The 15,709-nt window shown below is 36.1% G+C and overlaps 1 non-coding gene across 1 annotated transcript; it reads left to right on the top strand.

Moving 5' to 3' along the window:
• Window positions 1-5,597: 5,597 nt before the first annotated feature.
• LOC118606054 lies at window positions 5,598-5,716 on the top strand. The gene has a single exon (XR_004952299.1). It is a non-coding gene; the product is annotated as a 5S ribosomal RNA (ribosomal RNA).
• Window positions 5,717-15,709: the final 9,993 nt, after the last annotated feature.

Raw genomic sequence — 15,709 nt, forward strand, 5'->3', positions numbered from 1 at the left:
ATTTGCACAAATTCTTAACATAAAAGTATCCCCAAATGTGTATGTTGTAATTAGGTTATAATTCTGAGCAGAGGTTCTAGTGACATTTAAGAGCAAACTGAGAGCCGATGGGATACTGCCAACTCTGGGGAATCTAGAAAGGGAATAGCAAAACTAATTTATGCAAATCTGGGAGCTGATTATTTTATGCACAGCTACTTACAAAATTGAAACTTCCTCAGTTGTCGTCCCCTTTTATTTCTCTCAGTTCAATCTTTACAACTGTTAAATTTGTAGTGCTTTAGTTTGCATCAGTTAAAAGAAAATTATCAATGGCAATTTGCTTTGTTCAAAATACCTGTCTCCACCTTTAGAAGAGCGTCTCATTAGCACTTCTAGATTTTAACCAAGAGATCCCACAAGTTTTAATCATTGAAAACATGGGATGTGGCAAATAAAACTCTTTACATTAAAGTTCAGATGATATATTTGCTAGAGTAACATGAGTCAACTTATGCCTCAGGCTTAGAAAAACACACAAAACCATTTATTTGTCATACCAAAAAAAAATAAAAAAAAGAAGAAATTGGGGACCCAAACTAAATAACATAAAAAGGCAGATGACATTTTAGGTGTTTGGTGAGAAGTTAGGGCTGAAGATGGCACTGGAGTTCCAGCCTCAGCTACCTGTGCCTGGGGCTGCCTGCCGCCCTGTGCCTTCGTAATAGTTATTCCCAGAGACCAAGCTGCGGCTGCCCCTTGGTGCAAACCCCTCTCCCCCACTGGTGCGGATCATGTTTAAGAATGACCCCTCCCTGGGAACTTATCGCCCTTTCAGAAGGTGGCCTTCGATTTGCATGTCTGTCCTCTGGACTTAGGTCCTGTGGCACTGGAGCTCTATCACCCCTTTCCTGAGAGCGGCAGCCTGGGCGTCATTGAGTGCAGGTGCCCCAGCTCTTTCTCCGGATGCTGCATCCCTTCAGCTTGTGTTTCTGCTCACTCTGGGAGTGTTTCAAGGGCTCCCTGTGTCTGCCCTGCAGCTTCCAAGCCACAGTGGAGCAGAGGATAGTGCCTTCTGATACTGTCTGTTCTGTTCTCCTCCTTCACCCTCAGTTGAACTGACACCAGCCGCCACTTCATAGCTGGTCAGCAGTGTTGACAAAGACTATTATGAAAGCAAAATAATAATAATAAATAATAATAATATAAACAACAATAACAGCAGCAGCAGCAGCAACAACAACACCATTGTGAATAGCCTTACCACAGTCACTTCAGGTTCGTAGCAAATCAGACTGCCAGGGCATAGTAAGGAAGTGGTCTCAAAAGGACCACTTTCCCTTAAAAGTGCCTCACCTGTGGGAGCGTCTGATCATGCCTCCAGTGTGGGAAATAGAATCAGGACTTTCATCCTATGTTGTTATTTTACTAATGGGGTGAGAAGGAGACTTGCCCAAAGTATTTCGGCAGGGCCCTGAAGGTGGAATATAAAATCTTCTCTTTAAATTCATCACAGCCCATGAGCCCATGAGTCTCTAGGTTCAGGTCCATCCTGTGTTTTAGTGCTGTCGTTTTCCTGAATTCCCAATATTCTTCCCCTTCTCAGCTATTAATCCAAATCCTACCCAACCTTAGTCCCGCTTCCTCTGTTAGAATTTTATCAACTACGTAAGCACACTTTACCTTCTCTCTCTTTTTAGGATCCATGTAGCTTTCAGTGTCGGGATTATAGAATTTAATTGTTAAAGAATCATCATTAAAACACAGACTCACCTAGTACCTCGAAGGCAGGGCCCTAGCTTTGCCTTCTTGACCAGCTCCCAAGTAAGGGCAATTCTGCTGGTTTCTGGAACATTCTGTAAGGTGCACAGTACTAGTTCACTGATTCCTAAGGGCCTATTTTGGAGAACAGCTCTGTGGGCATCACCTGGAGCCACGTGTAAAATGCCGATTCAGTGTTTCACATATTCATATCTGACAAAGCAGAATCTCCAGAGCAAAGGCTCACGCACCTGTTTTCTTCAGGAAAACCTCAGATTCTCGGGCACAGCCATTGACTAATTCCAGGCCAGCATCCTTATTTTTCTGACAAGAAACAGTTTCACAGGTGTCAAGAGAGAAGCACAAAGGTAGCAGACAGCATGGGTATCTCAGGACTTCCCAGATCCTGCTTCTATTTCTTTTTCCTCTTTAAACTTATCGGTTTGAATTTAAACTCATTTCTTAACCTCTCTAGACATCATTTCTCATCTATAAAATGGAGTCGATTTCGTCTACCTTACAAGACTTGTATTATGGTTGTAGGAGATAATATATGTAAGATGTCTGGGCCATAATAAGTACTGAATTTATTATGATTGAAACATTATTTCATAGTTTTATATATATTAGTTCTCTTCTGAACTAAATTACAAGTCACTGGAGGGTGGATGTTAACGGTTTGCTCCCCTTTTCCATCTAACCTGTTGCTAGCACAGGGCTGTGAACAGAACAAATGCTTAAGAGCTGTATAATGATGTGACTCAGAACAAACTTCCTCCTGGCCTTTTAATGTTTGGTCTCCCCGCTCATATTACCCACTGTCAGGTAGTTCTGTTTCTTGGACCCTAATCCAAAGGCTCTGAACTTAACACTCATGTCCAGAGCAACTGTTCCATGTCCAGAGAAATCTGACCTAACTCTGGATTAGATCAGGGGATACCCAGTCTACTCAATGGAAGATCAGAATGTTGGGTCCTTTGAAGGACATTCTAAGATTCAGATCTACTGTCATCTGGGTTTCAATTTAATCCTTCTTTAAAGTGAATTCCCAGACCAACCTACCCTATAGCTAACCTGAATACTCTGGATTACTTGGATTACTCTGGATAGAGGTGACCCAGTATTAACCTGATAATTGCCTCTTCAGGTTACCACCGAATGTATTTGTTTAGTCCTCTCTCTTCACCATTAGACTGTAAGGCAGAGTATATCTTTCACCTTTGGATCCTAAGTGGCATCACAATGTCAGATATATAATAAAGGCATAAATAATTTTTATAAATCACTAACCATTTAAGATAATATATAATTATTCCTAACTACTAGACACCAGAGTAAGTTTGGCATAGTGAAGCCTATACAGACCCGATACCAGGAGACTAGGATCTGAATCCCATTCCAGCCACCTACTAGTTGAGTGATCATGGGCACATTTTATAAAACTTTCCTGTGTTTCATTGTTTGTATCTATAAAATGAGAACACTGTTGTAAGGTTAAAGATAAGTAAATGCCTGTCATAGGTCCTTCTACCCGGGGCACCCATTACCTTCCTGCTTTCTTTCTAGATATCCTGAAAGTTTTTTCACCTTAAAATTTCTCAACCAAGGGCATTTTTTTTCCCCTCCAAATTTCTGTTTTCTTTGTCTAATTTTTTTTTCCTGCTAATTTCATGACAGGCACATGTTAAATTTTATTTCAAGCTTCCTCTATAAAAAGGAAACATAAGAAATTTAATTCAAAAATCTCCTCTTAGTTGGGACATTTTATTTAAAAAAAAAAAAATGGAAAAAAGAGTGACCAGATAACCTTAGTTAGACTAGATACAGGAAAAAGAGAATAGTTGATTAAATGTCATTACTTTTGACTGACAATTAGCTAGATTGGTGGGTAACAAGTTTCTTAAAAAAAAATCTTAAACCAGTATCATTTGTCAGAAAATTGCCTATGCATTTTATACAGTGTGTTAATTTCTCTCTAGGAGGAAGTTGAGCACTTGATCATGAGAAAGGTTCTGCTGAGATGAAGCCATGTTCCTTTACCTCATTCTCCATTAACGACATCTTGTTTTTCTTCTGGCCCAAGGTGTCTCCTCCCAGATTGTGGTCTGTTAAGAGATTGTATCTTCAGTCTCTCTTGCCCCGATTCATCTTCTACACTATTTAAAAATTATCTTTCTAAAATACAGATCTAATCTCATCACTTTCTAAGTTTAAAAGTTCTTCATTGCCTTGTCGTTGAAATCTAAAATTTGTAATTTGCCTCTTTACAACTTGTTTCCATCCTATTCTCAAGTCACTCTTTTTAATGAAGATTTTCTTCCATTTGTAGGACCCTACTGATCCTTTACTAAATATTCTGGAGACTTGACCCATGTGTCATTATTTATGCTTTCTTCTTCTTTGTCTTTTTGGAGAATTTGATTCATCTTTAAGGACTTGTATTAATTAATACTGATTCTCTGAAGTATTTTTCCTAAATATCCCAGGTCTTCTCTTACCCCCTAAGTAATTAAGCTTCCCTTCTTTTATTCAGCAAACACTTATATAACACCTAACATGTGCCAAACACTATATTAGCTCTTTATAAATGCTTACTACTCATTTATATTTAGTATAAATATTAACTTACAATGACACTATGAAATAGATACTAGTCTTATCTCTATTTTACAAGTTAAAAAGCCTGAGGCAAAGAGAAGTTCAGCAACTTGCTTAAAGTTACACAGGTAATAAGTGCTAGAGCTGGGATTCAAACCCAGGCAGTATGGTCTGAGTCTCTCGAGAGTTCACGTTTTTTAACCACCATGATAAAATGACTCTTACAGGCTGTTTTACATTGCATTATAGATATATTTTAGTGTTTATGACATTATCATATTTTTATTTTTATGTACCCACCTTCCCCGCTAAACTCTTTAATGGTAAAAGCGAATTCCATTTTGTTTCCCAAATTCCTGGCTCCGTACCTGGAATGAAATGGATGATCAATAAATGCTTGGAAACTGAGTTGAATTAAGATTTAAACTATTTTCCTTTGCTGATAAATGGAGTTCCATGGTGGAAGCTTGCTTTGAGGTTTATTTATACTCAGAGGACAGGTAAGAAGATAAAAACAAGTTAGTTTAGCCAAAAAAAAAAAAAAAAAAAGGCAATACTATGAGATGCTCTAATAAACACCACTAAATACTATTATGGAAGTTCTTTTGCAGAGATGGATATTACTTTAGCCACGTAGCAAAGGAAACAGAAAGTTACACAATAACAGGACAACTAGTAGGGCCTGCTTCGGTAGGCCCTGACTGACCAGATGTCAGTGGAGTCACATACACAATTCATGCAAGTCATTGAAATAAATGTGCACACTTTAAATGCTGCCAAATCAGGTTGACCTGTATTATTTGGGAAAGAAAATACTACTTTCAGTAGAAATATTAATAGCTCAAGTAGGAAAAGCTGAACTAATCGAATCTTCAGAGGAAAAAGTATATGCAAACCCCTTCACAGGGAAAAATTACAATACAAAGGTAACAAAGAAGCAATAATCACTTAGGCTTTATTATTATAGATTATAAATATTCTCATGGAAGCATTTGGTAAATAGACTAGTGAGTTCGAACGTGAGTGTAGGATTACAAAGCTGTTGTCATAGCAATTGATAATATATATGATAACAAATAAATACCAAATCTGTTTTAAAATAGATGTTGGACTTGGGTGAATGTCAGGTGGATAAAATGGTGGGCGTCATCAGTGAAGGAATAACATTGTCTTTTCTCTCATGTAATATAGTTTTCAGGAAAACAACTCAAATTATAAATGATTTACTTCTAATTCTTCTATCAATAAATGAAAATTTAGCCTACGGCCATACCACCCTGAACAAGCCTGATCCCATCTGATCTCGGAAGCTAAGCAGGGTTGGGCCTGGTTAGTACTTGGATGGGAGACTACCTAGGAAGACCAGGTGCTGTAGGTGTAAGAAAAAAAATAAAAAAATATAAAACAGTAAGTGAAGATTTAATTATTTAAAAGTGGTACAGCTTCAAAAGAAACTGTCAATAAGGTAAAGAGATAACCATCCAAATGGGAAAATATATTTGCAAGCAACACTTCCGATAAGGGCTTAATACCCAAAATATACAAAGAACTCATATGGCTCAATTACAACAAAAAACAAATGATCCAATCAAAAAATGGGCAGAGGACCTGAACAGACACTTCTCCCAAGAGGACATACAAATGGCAAACAAATATTTAAAAAGATGCCAACATCGCTAGCTATTAGGGAAATGCAAATCAAAACCACAGTGAGATACCATCTCACACCTGTTAGAATAGCTATAATCAACAGGATAAGTAATAGCAAATGTTAGAGAGGATGTAGAGAAAAAAGAACCCTCATACACTGTTGGTGGGACTGCAAATTGGTACAGCCACTATGGAAAACAGTATGGAGGTTTCTCAGAAAACTAAGAATTGATCTACCATATGATCTAGCAACCCCTCTACTGGATATTTACCCCAAAGACTTGAAAACTCATATGAGAAAAGATATTTGCATGGTGACATTCATAGCAGCATTATTCACAGTGGCCAGGACATGGAAGCAACTTAAGTGTCCTACAATAGATGATTAACTAAAGAAGTTGTGGTACATACATGCAATGGAACATTACTCATCCATAAGAAAAGATGAAATACTGCCATTTACAACATGGATGGACCTCGAGATAATCTTACTAAGCAAAATAAGCCAGACAGAAAAAATTGAAAATCATATGATATCACTTATATGTGACATATAAATCTAAAAGCAACAATCAAACATGACAAACAAACAGAGACTCATGGACATAGACTGTAGACTAGTGGTTACCAGGGAGTAGGGGGTACAGGGAGGGAGGAGGTAGACGGGGTAAAGCAGGTCAAATATGTGGTGACAGAAAGAAATCTAACTATGGGAGGTGAACACATGGTGTAAACATATATATGACTTACTGTGAAGTGCACAGCTGAAACTTACTGGATTTTCTTAACCAATGTCACCATAACGAAAATAATAAATACAAGAAAAAAATTTTAAAAAGTAAAAAATAAAAGTGCTAGAGCTTAATATCCAATAAAGTTAAAAATTCTAAATTAGAACCGTTGAGATGAAAGCAATTTCAGAGTATAATGAATTCAAACTCCCCCTAAATCAGATTTTTTAATTGTCTCTACAATATTCTTTAGAAAAAGTTATTCATTCTTACTAAATATATCTAAGTCAGGAAAGTTTATATTTCATACAATAATCCTTTCCATTTTTGCTCAACTCTAGAATGGCCATTGAATAGAATAATTTTAATTAAGACCTTATCTGAAGTTCAAGGCTAAAAATATCTTTAAATATTTTTTTAAAAAATGACATCGAAGTTTGCAATAGAATACAAGTTTGTTCCTCTTAAGGAGATTTGTTGCAGTAATCTATCATTTAAAGTGAGGACACTGTAATACATGATTACCAATAATTTTATATAAATAATCAGATAATATGATTATTATACCTTTGGTTATTCTTAATTAAAATGTTAATTTAATTAAATAGCTACAACACTTTGTTGGCAATGGTGTTAGTTAATGTGTTTAAGAATACAATTCCTTTAAATTCATTCTGTAATTCAGCTATGCATCAATTCATAGTTTTTTTTTTAAATAGAATTTAGTAATTTATCAATATAAATACTCTTCATCCTATTTTGTTTAAAAATACGTAGGCTTTGTAGTTACTAGAATGGAGACATTCTAAACACTATCTCACAAAATGCTGGAAACCCTGAGTTTTCTTGTTTGGTTGGTTCTTTCTGAATAAATATGCAGAGGGGACTGTCCCTTTTGTTACCTTGCAGATTTTATTCTATTTGCGTGCTTCACTATTAAGTGCAGAATACTTTTAAATCATTGATGACATCATATAGCCTTTACATTTGAACAACCAAAATAAATTTTCTTCCACTTTATTGCATCAACTTTCAAACTTAAGCATTTATTTGGTGTCTGCTATCTGCCAGAGTTTCCAATACCTGAGGTCAGAAGCTAAAAGCATATAAGTGTTGGAACTAAAGCAAAGAAAAACAAAACTACATAATATTTTCTATACTAAACATTCAAAATGAATAAAAGTAGTTGCTAAGTGTTTTCAATGTATGCTCTGTTAAGAACACGTGTTGCTGGCACTTCTTAAATGCTTACTCTATGGCAGACACTATACTATGTTTTCTATTGGTGTTCATTTATTTCTTACAACAATCCTGTAGAGTAATGTTTTGTGTGCATTTTATAGATGAGAGAAATGAGGCATGCAGAGCCTTATGATATTTCCAAGGTTATACAGCATCTAAGTGGCAGTGCCAAGACTATGGCTATAGATGAAATGTTATGAAAACAAACCCCAAAATTATTGCAGATATCTGCTGGAGAGTCGTCTTTCATCCTTTTTCATTGAGGCACAAACAGTAACAGTAGATGATAAGAAACCATCTCCCAGGAAATCTAAGAGTAGCAAAACCCGAGAATTTGGAACTGAAATCAGGCTTGCTGATAAAGATAATAAAGTCTCCTACTGATATTTTAGTGAGAACTTGAAAGAGAATGTTTAACAAGAAGATGGCTCTATAACATCTATTCGAGAAAAAAAATGAGGATATAAATTCCATAATTAGGAGAAAAACATGAATTGCTTTAGGACACACAGAGAGACTGGTTCAGGTCTAGCCCCAATATTAGAAAAATAAATGGCACAGAGCGGGGGTCCAGATGGCATTTCGGTCCTAACAACTCGGAAGTTTGCGTAGTTCAGCTCACAAATTACTGCTTCATCATCTGCATCAGTTATTCCTTCTGTGTCCCTGTCCTCAGAGATCAGGCCAGGAATATAAAGATTTAAGACATGTTGGGTCTAAGTGGAGGGAGGTTCTCTCACGTGTAGATACCTATTTTTGTGTGTGACTACTTGTTGGACTTGGTGCCACACAGTTTAAACACTGCCTAATCTAATTCTTACAATAAATTTACAGATGGATAAACTGAAGCTATAGCTTTACGATGACACGATAAATCGTGGAATCAACTTTAAACCCAGGAGGATTTCTTACACATCAGCGGTGACACTCACATCCCTCCCAAACCTTTTATTCCATTACTCAGTGCTTTTTCCACTTTACCTCCGTTGATGATTTATGTCTTTAAATACCTTTTCCTCAAGTAAAAGGCACCCACAACTAGACTCAGTCTTCTAGGAAGAGTTTAATCCAGGATATATAATGGGAAAGTAAGGCTTCTATGAGATTCCGCATTGTTTAACTGTCCCCAGAAAGTAAATGATGAGTATAAATTTGCCAACACTAAAGGACATTCTACCTTTCGGTGAATTAAATCTGACAGATTATCATATGAAAGAAATGCCCACACCACCTATAAATGTGCTGATGTTCTATAAATGTGATCTACTTTTTGCTGTCAAGTAGAATTAGATGAAGAAAAGATGCAGAACTGTCAGAAACTTGTAGGCTGGCAGTGTTATTCAGTGCAGATTGTAAAATAAGATAATGATTTCTTTCCAGAAAGTCTGTCTTTCTCTCTGTGGACGTGGATTGGCAGCACACTGTCACCAAAGTGCCAGTCTGCTTTGGTGACAGGACAGATAATCATTGGCTATTCGAGAAAGTTTGAATTGTCTTTCTAGATATGATCAAAAAAAGAACAAAATTCAAATTTATGATTTTATAAATAGATTAAGAAATATTCAGAATAAAGGGACCATTAAGTATATATCAAAAACAATTCCTATTATGTTAGAAATTTAATATAATTAAAAATTTAGTAAATAATTGGAGAATGGATGACAAGTTATGTTAAGACCCATGAGCAGATTCCTTTGACTCACTTAACATGGGCATATCCTGAGAAGTGATCACAGACCATTGAGAAGGCTGTGAAACACAAACCAGTCACATAAACTATATAAACTATGGGGACATTGGTCTTTGTGAAACCTTGAGCCATGTTTACTCCAGATCTGTGGGCATTTTGGGTTCTCAGGCCATGTTTGATAAACCTGGCCTCTCATATTGGCAGGGGCACCACACAGATTACTCAAGGTATAAGAGCTGTGGTGATAAAAATCTCAAATAGAATGATAGTCTAAGCAGATGTTTTATAATCAGCTACTGTAACAGCTGGAAGTATCTATGACAGAGAACATGAGATTTGTGTACAGCATCCGAGGTCCTGCTCTTCTACTTATTCATGAGAGGCCTCTGAGCCTCAGTTTCCTCATCTGTTGACTGAGAATAAAAATACCTACTTTGTAGGGTTAATAGGGAGCTTAATTATTTTGTTGAGAATAGAACACCCATTTACAAATGGCATTATTATGATTATTGTGAGCATAATCTGAACATCTACATATGCCTATCCAGGTTTGTGCTAAGCTCTGTGAGGTGTCACAGGACATTTCAGCCACATGTCCTAAGATGGCTCTTTTAGAATCTGGAGGAGGAACAGACACACAGACATAAGAGATACAAGACAATAGATAAGGGCTAAAATGTTAAGCTAAAATTTGCTGATTGGCATAATAGAAATTTAGATAGTCTTCATGTACATTTGATCATATTTATCAGCCAATTTTTCTAGTAGTCTTTTCTTCTTACCCAGTCACACACACAAAACTTTCTACAACGAGGTGGTTCCTTGTAGCTTATAAGCAGAATGATCCCCGTCCAAAATCCGGAGGCCATATGGAACCTGCTTTCTTGACACCTCTCTCTCTGTGTGTGTCTCTCTCCCTCCCTCCCTTTCTCTCTCTCTCATTTACCTACCTACCTATTTACGTACCTATCAACCTGTCATCTATCAATAAATAAAAGTAAAGTACAATTGTAATTGAACAGCTTTATAGGTTTTAACATATGTCTAAATCTTTGTAAACTCCATCTGGATTAATCAGTGTAGAATGTAGAATATTTTCTTCACTAGAAAAAAAAACCCTTCACTACCCTTTCCACTAGTCAAAAGACCCCTTCCAAGAGCAGATCACTTTTGTCTATTTTAATCTTATATAAATACAGTCATTAAGTATACTCTTGATGTTTGGCTTCTTTCACTCAGCATTTGTCAGTTAGATTTATTCATACTGTTGATGGATATTGAGCTATTTTCAGTTTCCAGCTATTATAAATAAAACTGTTATAAACATTCACGGACATGTCTTTTGGTGTCCATGAACACTCATTTCTTTTAGGAATACACCTAGGAATAGCATAGCGGGATCGTAAGGTATATACTATAAAATATTTTTCCACAATAGTTTTATTAATTTACATGCCTACCAGCAATGTAAGAAAGTACCGTTTGCTCTGTATCATGGAGAATACTTAGTTTGCCAATCTGTCCAATTAATATTAATTTTATGTGTGTGGGTATAAAGACTGTGTTGCTTTATCAGGTCTTTAGGGAAGAAAATCAATTATGGCAGTTAAGGTAGAACATATCTGACCATAGTTCTCGCCTCAGATTCTTAGCCTGGCTCTCCTTTGGCAGTTTGCTTTTGCTTTATTGAATTCTTTCTTCTAGCTTTTGGGCACATCTTCAGCATCCAAGGACAATTTCTATTTTCATCTATCCTACTATAAGTTTCCTATACTCCCCTAGAGGTTTTCCATTCTGTGACATCTGCAAACATGATAACATCTGCTACCTGCTTATCTGCTGACCGAATGCTGATTAGCACGGCCCGCGAACAGACAGGGCAGGGTCAGTTCTCTGGAAAGATGCCACAGCACTGCCCCTGCACTCCCAACTTTTAGCTGCCTTTTGTATAGGAGACATCTAGTAAATATTTGTTGAAATGAGTTGACTTTTTTTTTTTTTGCTCTACAAAATTACTTTAACTTGTGCTCACTCCTACTATAAACACTGCATTTTCCTGGAAAATTGCTCCTAGTTTATACATTTACCTGAAAAGCATTAATTTGTCCACTTCAGTGCTTTCAATCTTAAATGATATGGTTGGAGTGAGCTCCCTAAAACATAAATCTGCACATAATGATGCTCAAAAATAAGCTATTAACTATTTTTAAGGAGTATCTGAGTAGCAATATAGGCAACTTAGCATTTTGAAAATTATTTTGGTTCAGAACTTTGAAAGAAACTGGTGGATATTGGGGACAGTACCTTTAAAACTCTTATAAAAATGTTTGTCAATACTTAGTAATTTAGGGGAACTAACCATATAATACATATAACATGTCTGGCACTATATACTATCTCTGACCTTCTCAACAGTTTTGTAAAGTCCTCATTTTATACAAATAAAAACTGAGTCTTGGAGTTAAAATTCTGCTCGAATAAATTCTACATATTTAAAGTGGGATTATCATCATTAAAATACAAATATATTTGATATCAAATTCTTTATTAAATGAGAAAGTGAAATTAATAAAGTTGACTATAATCGACATAATTTTAAAGAACTTAGCAAGTGAAAAGAAATGAGAATGATGTATTTCTTTTTAAAATTACAGGCACTCATATATCTCCAGGAGTAGATACTTTAATGGTCCACTGTATTGTCCAAATATGAAAGAGGGACTGTGAGAGAATTGAGGCCTCTTAGTTATTTTCTTTCTACTTTTTCTTTTCTCAAATCATAGGGCTTTATTTGAAATGTTTCTGAAGACGATTGGAGAACATTACTTTCCATTTATTCTGAAAAATATCTTTGCTTTTTATAGCTTACTTTCTATTATCTTGCAACACATTCCGTGCTACCTTTTGTAAAATTTCAATGATGTGGCACTTTGTTCTTGATGATCACTTAGTTGGAGACCTGCATTATTTCTTCTGCTGTTTACTTTTTCGAGTAAACATCTGTATGTGCTTTTTCTTTCTACTTTTGTCAATGCCATTTAGCTTCTTACAAACTCTAACTTTATGGTTGTGCCTATCTGTCTGTGAGCAAATGGAACTGAAAATTTTAGGAGTATCAAGTCATCTAGTCTTATTTGTTTATCTCTAACTATCTGTCTTTCTGAATCCCATGAACTCTGAGTATAAATGGTGGGTTGTAGCGAATAAAACCAGGAAGTTTCAGCTGACTTTAACTCTAGGTTTAGCCTAGGCTTGTTACATTCAAACTGTACATATTTGACTATACAAAAATTTATTGACATTAAAAATGGGGTTATTTAATCGTGTGACTAATTAATACCCTAAATAGGGAATCAGGTTGATAGAACCATCATCAAATAAATTGTTTTACTATCTTGTTTCTTCTGTTTAATATTCTCTTCCTTTCAATTCTTGAGTGAAAATTCCAATGAGAGTAAAAACCAAAATTTGAAAGGACTCCCTTCGTCTAGTTAATGAGTTCCTCCAGGACTCAGGATGCCTCTCCTTCCCAGTGTACTATCCTGACAATTAGATGCCGAACATAGGCAAGCTCACTCTACAAACTGGTGCCAAAGTTGTCACCTAAGCCATATTTCAGATACAATTACTATTTTCTTGTTTCCAGAGGAAATAAACAATAAATTTCAGCCTCAAAAGTAGTGGTAACAGGGTGATGACAATTTAATAGTAATTACGGCCCATATATTAACTATTTTAATCTATTGGAGCAGGGGCCGATGGTTGTCATAGATTCGTTTCTCAGGTCTCACAGAGAATTTCCCATGTGACCCTCTGTCACTTCTGAATACTAAATCATTACTAAGCTTCTTTTCTCCCCAACTCTTCTTATCCATTTTATACCTTCTTTATTTCTCATCTTACAGATCTTCTAAGCATTTCCCAGAGTTCCTTTGCTACACAGTCATCATAATCACAGATACCCAGATGACAATACCTTCCTGTCTGACCCAATTTTCAAAAATTCAGTTTCTTAGTGTGTGTTAGGAGAAAGGAAGTTCAGAACCTTTAACACCCTTGGCTGAATGACATTTCTAATTTTGCCCACTGATTTAAAATTTCTAATTTTTAGATCACTTGTTCATATGCTTATTTGGGGGATATATAAGAGCTTCTTATTCCTATAATCAATAATAATTTAAAATTTTACATTTCACATATTTTAAGCAAAATACTAAATGTCTTTTCTATCTTATGTGTTCATCTTTTCTTGAGAATTTTAGACTTACTAGAAATAAAGCTTGGAAACATAAACTAAGGCCTTCTCTGACCCTAAATCCAGTGATTTGGTCATTTTAAACTTCAAACGAACAACTTTGAAATTATATGTCATTTTATGCACTGAAGGACAGTTGGCCATCATTTCCTCTAACGCTAAGTTGCCTTTCATAGTAACTCATCACTCTTGATTAGGACTGGGAAGTGAAAGACCAAAATTGGCCACAAGAACTGACAGAAGGAAAAGTCCGAAGTCCTGGAATAATCTTGCAACTGTATGTTTTCTCTGTAGTTAAAATATATTAACAAGGCAACTAACACTAAAAAGTTATCCGCAACTTGAGGTTGAAGAAATTGTTTTTGTGGAAAGACTCTTCTGAGAATGTTTAACTAAAGACTGTTCAGTGGGTGACAGATCTTCAGGTACTAGACAAATGCCAGGAGACCCTTCCCCCTAATAAGGTGTAAATGTGGCAGTGATGAACATTCGTGTCCCATCAGGTAGAAGGTTTTTGGAGATGATCCATCCCACCTTGCCATATAATGCCCACCAAATGTCTTAGGATCTTCCTGCTGTTTTAAAATTCTCTAATATGTAGCTGTTTTCTTAATTGTTAGGATACATTTAGCAACAATATTACTTTTATTTTGAAACTTGCTTGAGTAATTCCTCCTGTGACTGGAAACTGAACAAAACTCATGAGAAAGATCAGAAATATTAAAATAGCTGTGTTAGAGAAACCGTTTTCCCCACTGGAGTAGTACATGCTGGGTGCTGACTCAGATTGTGAGAGCTTTTAAAGAATCATCTCTACATACAGCACTGGCTGCAGCTGCTTGCATTTCTAGTCATGTCAGCTCGGGCATAGGGCTTTTGGCAGGGCTCTGCATAGGAGGTGCCTTCGGTAGACAAGTAGAGAAGTCCAGGAAATCTGATGATGCAAAAGTGACTGGGGTTTTGCCTCTTAAGGGAAGTAATCTAGTTCAACAAAACTACCTTCCTTGTAGTTTTATGTTTAGAAAGATCCCGCTATTTTCAAAAAAAGTTTGAAAGACAGTAATTTTCCAGCATAAGCCTATATGTTTTTCCCCATTATGTACTGATTCTGCTTCTTGTCACTTCTAGAATTTGTCTGCTTCTTGAGCTAGCTAATGCTGAAATTTTCATGTATTTGTCACTTTGCTGCAACAATACTGCAATTCTATTTTTTCCTCTTCTTGTTTAGTAGCATTTTTGAAAGGTGATCCTTTCAAAAAACAGAATAAATATTTTGTGAATACTGAGAACATTTGTGCAACTCAAGCAAGGACTTGTATATGCTCCTGTGGGCTCCTTAGCAGAAGCTTCCTGCCAACACTTGTTGACATTTTTGATAACAATAAGGGCAGCCAGGAAAGCAACTGAGGACCACCTGGTGGCTAAATGTGGAAAATGCAAATAGGAAAAGGAGGTGTAATTAATTCTTCTCTCTGGGATAATGGAATCAGAGTATTGGAGCAGGACACCCAAATTATCAGTGTCAGACTTATAGTGCTTTGGGATATTTTCAATAAAATTTGTATTTGTGTCTGATTCATTTATGTGACTCAGAAAATAGAGGATCCTAACCACGGCACAATTTTAGACCATCTTGGAAGATACATTGTATAAGACATAGAACTCTGCCCCGAATAGTAATAGTTAAATTATTATGCAAGGGAAGTACAGAGTTATTGATGCAGAAAATAAGTACTATAAGAATTCAGAGTCAGGAAAATCAGCGTGTGACAAGTGGACAGAAAAGCTTCATGGGACTAGCTA

This window comes from Rousettus aegyptiacus, unplaced genomic scaffold (genome assembly GCF_014176215.1).
Source record: "Rousettus aegyptiacus isolate mRouAeg1 unplaced genomic scaffold, mRouAeg1.p scaffold_m13_p_7, whole genome shotgun sequence".
NCBI lineage: Eukaryota > Metazoa > Chordata > Mammalia > Chiroptera > Pteropodidae > Rousettus > Rousettus aegyptiacus.